The 8,582-nt window shown below is 36.7% G+C and overlaps 1 protein-coding gene across 1 annotated transcript in view; it reads right to left on the bottom strand.

Annotated features, from left to right (window-relative positions):
* Sugct (succinyl-CoA:glutarate-CoA transferase) overlaps window positions 1-8,582 on the bottom strand; it is a 932,078-nt gene that overhangs the window by 561,015 nt on the left and 362,481 nt on the right. The gene's annotated exons all lie outside the window — the stretch shown is intronic.

Genomic DNA, 8,582 nt, shown 5'->3' with positions numbered 1-8,582 from the left:
GTTAATAGCAAAAACAATGAGTCTTTCTGCAAGGTACAATATATTCTAAAATGAAATGGAGATCTTTTTTAAAGGTTAAAAAACTCATTGAATTTTATGTCTTACAGGGCTTATACTTAGTTCAATATTGTATAACTGTATTAACTGTGAAGCTAGAAACTTGCACCCACTTGTGAAAGAGATGTACTCTTGCTCTGGAATGTGTTACTGAATATGTTAAAGCTGAAGTGAAATGCTTCTTCTAATCATGTAGTTATTAAATTTTTTAAATGATTAAAAAAGTATTTAAATTTCAATTCAGTATAATAAATAGGTTTTGAACATATAAAAAAGTAAATAAACAATACTATTAATTTCAAACAAAATGGATTTTTGAAACATAAACGTGCTTATTCATTTACATTAAGTTCCTTTTGCTGTATGACAGTTAAGGAGTTAAGCTTACAAAACCTAAAGTATTTACTATTTGCACATTTACAGAAAACACTAACCAAGCACTGGCCTAAAACAATGATTCTCAACCTCTGCTGCATATTCCAATGAGTTGTGATGTTTCAAACATGTCACTGACCCTGCATAAGACCAGATCAGTTAATCTATGTCTCTGGGGGAGACCATGGCATCATTTTTAAATTTTCCAAAAGACTCTCATGAGTAGTCAAGTTTGAAAACTTGGAATCTGTAGGAAATTTTTTTTCCTACCCACCCATGTCTCAGGCCACCATGCCCAAAACTTCAAGTCTAGGTCTTCAGTTGTCTACATCTAATTCCTACATACTCTCTACACTGTTGACACTGCAAGCTTCATACAATTCTCACAATACTTCTTTACTTGCTTTTTATCATTATTGTTCTGAATTTTAGCACTTCGAAAACTAATTTAGCCCTTCACTGCTATATTCATCTCTCACCACATTTGCTTTCAGGAGTCATCATTCCTTTCTATTGCTCCAGACACCTAAAATCAGCTGTGTTATCAGCATACATAAGTTACATGTGACCTATGAGTGTGCCATCTTCTATGCCCTATGGACTTGAGCAAAGACTAGCCTTTGTCTCTTTACTCCAGGCCTAGTGTCTCCTGTGAGATCAGCACATTGGTCAGACTTGTGTCTCACAGGCTTGGTGAAGTCTCCACTCTATGTGTCTAAAACAATTCATGCATTTCTGTATTGTTCTGATCATAATACAGTCATCAAAAGAACTGTATAATCACAGAGATCTATAAATTATTCTACCATTTCTTAACTCTCTTATCCAGTGGAAAAAACCATATAACATCCTTAATTCTTTATTTCTTTCATAAGTAAATGGGAGTAGCATTCCCCTTATAGCTTTGTTATTAAAAATTAAAGAGAAAATATATTTAGGATATAAATTAACCTATCGAGAGTTAAAACTCCTGAAGTCAGGATTATAGATGTTCTTATTAATATTTGGGGTTGATTTAATTCTGGTGTATTAACTGAATAAGGGTCTTTCAAAAGTCTTTTACAAAGAAATCTTTGTAAAAATGTTTAATATTTTATGTTAGCTTTTTTATGCTTACAAATGTGTCTTATCACAAAAAGTCATTATATCAACATACATTAAAATAAGAAGAAAATCTTGATAAGGATCTACCAGTGAAAACAAAGTTGTCTCATTATAAATGAACACTGAGAGAGAGAGAGAGAGAGAGAGAGAGAGAGAGAGAGAGAGAGAACATGTGCATGTGTAGTTTGTTTTGTTTTGTTTGATACAGGGTTTTTGCTATTGGCGCAGGCTGGCCTGAAACTCAATATGTGGCCCAGGTTAGCCATGAACTCCTACCTCAGCCCTAAGAGTGCTGAGATTAGAGGTTTGAACCATCATGTTCAACTCTCGGACATATTTTTAAACTTCTTAACTTGTAAAAACATTATTACTATGAACTATGGGTGGCTTTTTCTGGAAAAAAAAAACAGGAAGCTTTACAATTAAATTATTTTTAATTATCCACATCCCAAATAATAGGAGATCTTATACTTACTTCAGAGCATGGTAATGTGAAAATATAGACTGTGGATTTCCACAAGGACATCTGCTAATTTAAAATGTTTAATGCTCTGAATCATGTTGCTTTGAATGATTTGTATTAAATCAGAGTTCAATTCCAAAGCTAAAGTTCCCTCATTATATTATAAGCTCACTCATTAACCTAAGTAAAATAAAATGTACATCATTATGAGGGTGCCCATTACCTTGCCTCATTAAATACTGTAATTACAGAATATTTTTCAGTAGTGTATAAAAAGAGATCAAAAAGTATATTCCAGGCGTAAGCTATATACTCAGTAAACCTAGACCAAGATTTATTTTGTCAGTCTTAACATTATAATACTTTTAAGTTTTACTTATTTTTTTTCCACTTTCAGTTGAAAGAATTGCATACAGACATGTTAAAGACAAAACTCGGCACAAGAGGCTCTAACAATTCAGTGAGCCCAAGATCCCCGCTGGCCACATTTGCAGAGGTTATTTCTTTCTAAACTTACAGCCAATTCCTATATATTCTTTAATGTCTCTGTTCCTTGGGCAAGTAGCAAATTCTCTAAGTCCCACATTGCGCATCTGTAAAATGGGGATAAAAGTATACCTCAGGGAGATTTAAGAGAGGGTCAAATAAGAAAGCATAAAGATGTAAAGAACTTTATACAGCGATTTAACATACTAACTAGCACTGTCCCCTTACGGCTCTTAGAGAGTGGCACTGCATACATAACAATCCTGCAATCCTGTAACAAACCTGTGTGGTGGGTATTATGATCATCATCTTTTAATAGCTGTCCTCTCTAAACCATAATTCTGATTATTTCACAGAAAAACAGTACCAGATAAACAAGAATTAGCCTAACCAATGGAGGATCAGCAAAGAAAATAGGCCCTAATTCTGTGAGACATCCACTGTATATAATGAGCTAGCTTCTCTATTAAACTAGAAAATAGCATCGGCAAGAGAATGGACAGAAATAGCCACACAAATAGTTTTCTATGTTGTTGTCCAGTCAAGAAACACAAACAGTCAATGTTGCCCCTATAGCCTTTCAAATTATCCTGACTACATCACCCTTTCTAATCAGTTATGTATCACATATGCCAAGTTACCAGGCTCACATTCCCCCTTGTAAATGAGACACAGTAGAGGAGAATCATTCTTTTCTAAAGAAAATATCTGTGTTTGGAGCTGAAAAGATGCCTCAGCAGTTAAGAGCACTGGCTACCCCTGCAGAAGACCTAGGTTTGATTTCTAGCACCCACATGGTGGCTAACAACTGTCCATAACTCCAGTTCCAGGGGATCCAACCCCCTCTTCTAACCTTCATGGGCACTGCACAACAAGGGTGCACTTACACACATGCAGGCAATGCACTCATACACATAAAATAATAAAATTTTTTTTCAAAAGAAAAGAAAATATCTATGTTTGGTAGCAAGGAAATTTATAAAGATAGGAATTGGTTTTTGGTCTTACTGCTGCAAGTTGCACTTTCTATTTTGCCTTCTTTTACCTCACTCTCCCTTCTGAAAAGACAATCAAATCTGTACTCCTTTGTAACACTGTACTCCTGCTTCCAGGACAAATTCAGAAGTGGCCTGAAGAGAATGTCTTTTCCTTGCTGCAGACAAAACAAGCTAGAGACAAAAATAAGCCATGGCATTTCATGTGACCGTACAGAACAGGTGTGGCATAAGCAGCAAAAGGCAGGTAAGCTTGCCTCAAGGTTAAGGAGGGGCTAGCCTGTGGCCACAAGTAAGATAACCCACAAGTTTCCCTCTGCAGGTCTCCAGAAAAAAGCCTGGTTTTCTATGGGAAGTTCAAGGCAAGTGACCACACAAGACTCTAATCAAACCATCTGAACCTAGTCTAACACACACCTTGAGTGGCACAACAGTCTTTAGCATCAGATTCCCAAATTCCCAGGGATTGGTTAGGGAAATTTGTGTAGGTATATTAGGGACTCAGGCAAAAGTTTTTGGTTTGTTTTGTCACAGATGCTAGAAACATCTTATAATTTATAGAACAGTTTTTTATCACAAGAATCCCCCCCCCAAAAAAATAGCAGCACAATGGCATCAAGTAAGACACTAATTTGGACTCAGAAATGGGGAAGGGGGTTAATCTGGCGATTTTGCTCTGGTACCACTCCCAGGACCTTGGTCCTATAGGAAGAATCCCTGTTATGATTAAGATGAAATCACTTGCAAGCTGAGGGGTACAGGGTCCACAGGGTCAGAGCTGGGTTCGGGATGATTTAAAAGAAGTATATTCAGATATTTCTTATACCGTGGAGCTAATTGAGAAGACTGACATCCCCTACAGATATCTTAGTTGAGAAATACAGTCCTGGAATTTTCAGACCATATGCTCAGCTCCACCCAGTTTTCTTTGCATTCCTGAGGATACACCAGAATTTTGTATTGAAGTGTTTCTGAAGATGGTTTTCCAGATTGCATCTGTGTCCTAGTATAATGAAGGAACCAAGACACCAGTCTGTCCCCAAAAGAACAATCATCATTTCTTTATTCCTACTTTTTCTTGTGAAAATAGCAGCAGTGATTATTTTTTAAAGTATTAGTTTTAAGCCACTTTATTTATAATAAATGAAATGCGCTTAAGCATCTGTATATGCATCCATCCCACATAACAATTATAACATGTCACAGAAAGACTGGTGAGAAATAGCTTTCCCAATGCTATATAAGTGATACAGATTATTGTTTTCAAGAGAAATATCTGTATATCACCTTATAATTTAAGTAAATATGATTTTAGACTAGAATTAGAAAAATTTAAAGCACTGAAGGATTTTCAATTTTGTCTAAAAACTGAGTATATGCAGTCTAGGCTAGCCTCAAGATCCTCCTATCTCAGCTTCCAAAATGCTGGGATTGCAAGTATGTACCATCAGGTGTAAATTAATCTCTATGCCTGCTTACTAAACAGGAAATGGCATAAGTCCTTTTGTGTAAAGGAGATGCAATGCAAGAAGCTCAGGTTTCTTACCCAGGGGGAGATCACCGAAGACAGTGTCAAAAACTACATGCAGATTAGAAAAACAAACACCATTCCCTTAGAAGCACTGACATTAAAAGAAGAAGAAGAAGAAGAAGAAGAAGAAGAAGAAGAAGAAGAAGAAGAAGAAGAAGAAGAAGAAGAAGAAGAAGAAGAAGAAGAAAGAAAAGAAAACACTTAGTATTAGGCACTATACTTTAGCTACACATTTCATTTAAATGTTATCATCATCCTAAAAGATATACATAATTTTCTCCATGTTACAGTTGAAGCTGTGAGCACTGCCATTCACTTGTTAGACAACACCCAACTGGTACTGGTGTTCAGCCGGCATTGCTATGGTCTACAGTAATGAGCTCCAGAGCCAGTGAATCCTCCCCATGAATCCTCCTTCTCTCTTCACCCCTCACACACTGAAGAGACTACTCATTCCAGTGTTCATATGGACTATTACTAGAAACCAGCAAAGACCTTTCAGTGCCAAATTAAAATATGAACTAATAGAATTTTCATTCCCTTGACATGTCATGATCATTAATAAGAGTTGTGGTTTATCTTTCATTAATTATCATCACAAATGCTTTGATTACTTACCATGTTTTCTTTGCCTGCCTATAAGACTCTTGAGGAAAAGAAAGCTGTCTACCTTCACTTATCATTATGTCTTAGCACCTAGCAGCTAGCCTGGCACATGACACTTTCTCCAGAGACGCTTGTTGTACAAGTGACTGAGGAAGCAGGGGCAGCTTGTTAGTGACTGTAAGCAGCTCGTAATGACACAACCTAGCATAAGATGTCACTATCAATGATTGACTCATGGCTGACTTATAGGAAGCCTATGACCCAAGAAGCAAAACAAGCAGAGATTAAGAGCAAAGAAAACTCCACTGATCTTTGAAGTGTTTGTCACAGGAAAACTAATGGTATCTCTTTATCCCATTGAGCCCTGATTTTCTCATATCTGTCTTTCTCCATATTATGCAGGTCATACTTCCCTTCTAAATTGTGTACATTCATTTTTGTACTGCCAATGCTCCACACAGTTCTCAAATAGTCAACCTTTCTTTACCCTCTCCCAAATTTACCTAGCATTAACCCATCCATTACTGAGTTTGCCCCCGCTTTTGTAACAATGTTAAGCACCTGTCCAAGGACCTATAATGATTTTCCACAATCAAATAGTTCATGTTCCAAGCTGATGGCCTACCATCCTTTCCTTCATGTGTTTTATTGCCACCTAACAGAACTCCTTGATATCTTCACAACCTTTCTGCCCTTGAGCACTGCTCAATTACCACTTCCTCCAAAGCAGTCACAAACTCGCCCCAATACCCTTCTCTGCTCAGCTCCTGTATTTTTCTCTATTTTTCAATTGACAAATATCACAAGAAATGTAATTTTTTATATTTTACAATAAATGGCAAGTCCTCTGAAAGCAGATGTCATGTATTATTCACCTCTGTAATTTTCACATCAAGTACCACTGGCCTCTTACATAGTACATCCTTTATAACTGTAAGATGAGTTAATAGATTAATTAATTAAAAGATAATTGTAGTTTTCTTATCATGTTTTAAACTTGGTCTAACAGAAACAGAATCAATAATAAAACCTGAATCTTGGTACAGTTTTTCTCATAAGCTAGGTATGAATCAGGAAAATCCTTTAAGCTGTATGAGATTTAGTCTCCCCATCCAAAATAGGCAATGAGCTAGAGCTCATTTCTCAGGCCATTGCTAACATGCCATTGCATGGTGTAGCGTAGAATACGTGGATAGTTTAAAGAATGGGAAATATAACTCCTAGTGCCCTTTGGTTAGTCACTCTATATTCACTCAGAACTCTACTCATCCCTTCCAAGGAGAAAGGCCCATGACTACTTCAGACCCAACCACATGCCACTTTTACAGCATCACAAAGCTCTACTTTAAACAGTTCATCATACTTATTTCTACTTATTTCTGTCTTAACTTAATGAATGTGTATCTATGTCTTCATTGTACTTTCAAGTAAAATAAACAAATGAGTATCATCTATCTTAGACGACAAGCCCTCACAGAGCAGATACTCTAACAAATGCATTTCATCTGTCTTAGACTACAAGCCCTCACAGAGCAGACACTCTTCCATTAGCTCCCTTATGTAACATCATCCTGTGTTTCACCACTTAAATATCTTACAAAGATAGACACAGACTATGCGATTTCACAACTTCAAAGAATTAAAGAAATTTTTAAGGAATTTAAACTGTCATTCAGTCAAAGTTTATACATTCAAAGAATGTACAGATTTATTAAGTATGAAATCTAAGTTAAATTTTATCTGTTGTAAATATTTAGCTCTTTGTCATTAAATACAGATTGATTTGCTTTAATAAGGTATATAATGCTTTTCACTCTTCTCTAATTCCTTTCTAAACTTAAGACATTATAATTATCACTGTAATTATGAATTCAAGATGAGGGCTTAGATCACAAAGTCAAATCTTCATCTCTTCCTTCACGTGCTTATTATTTTACACTTGGGGAATGAATATTCCCTTCAGTGAAAAAAAAATAAAAGAAACTGAGACCAGAGATCTATCACCTCTCCCAAACCAATAACGTAGATTGGAAATGCCTAATCCTTGAGGCCGAGGCTTCTGAAAAGACCAAATGAGATGAATGGCCAAGTTCACTTTCTGTTTGTTTGTTTATTTGTTTGTTTGTTTGTTTGTTTGTTTGTTTGAGACAGGGTCTCACTATGTATCCCTGACTGAGCAGGAACTCTATGTGAACCAGGCGGGCCTCAAATTCACAGAGATCTGCCTGCCTCTACATTCCACATGTTGGGAATAAAGGCACATGCCCAACAACATTCAAATTCACTTTGAATTTAATATCAGCTATTCATTCTTTGAATCACAAGTACGAGTGTGTGAAAACCAAATCAACACACAACAAAATTTGATCCCTGACATTCTAAAAATCACTCATTTATGCAAAATTCTGAAACACCAACTCTATCTCTCATAAAAACCACATACCCATAAAATGCTTAAAATCTGTAGGCTACACAGGGACATGTGAATACAACAGGGGCTGCATTTTCAAACATTACAAGTGTCTTTAAGACATAAAAGCAGCTCTGTCAAGTAAGAATCCTTGTATCCTCATACTTACCACACTCAAGAAATGTTGGGGGACCCTGCCATTAAGGTCATAGTCCACCATGTCCAGACAGCTCTCCAAGCTCTGCTCAAAATGGAGGACTCCTTTTCTCAGCAGGGGCTTTCTACTCTCTGCCTGACCTTATTTGGAAAGTGTTTCCAAGCACAGATGCCTGACCTTATTTGGAACATGACCTTTGACATAGTTCCCTGCAAATGCTGCCCCTGGTTTTCCCATATGATAATTAGGCATTGCTCTACAGCCAGTCAATCCCACCTCCCCTTTCTACAGGATAGGGTCCTTCCACCACATGTAAATAAAGCATACTATGAACACCTATCAGGTAAACCTTTGGCTGCTGTCCTCACCCTATATATTCCCTCCAACTCCCCTAAATA

The sequence above is a fragment of the Nannospalax galili genome, unplaced genomic scaffold, assembly GCF_000622305.1.
Source record: "Nannospalax galili isolate Female #2095 unplaced genomic scaffold, S.galili_v1.0 scaffold54, whole genome shotgun sequence".
Classification (NCBI taxonomy): Eukaryota; Metazoa; Chordata; class Mammalia; order Rodentia; family Spalacidae; genus Nannospalax; species Nannospalax galili.
The sequence above is the reverse complement of the archived record's forward strand: the minus strand, read 5'-3'. Positions and strand labels throughout refer to the sequence as shown.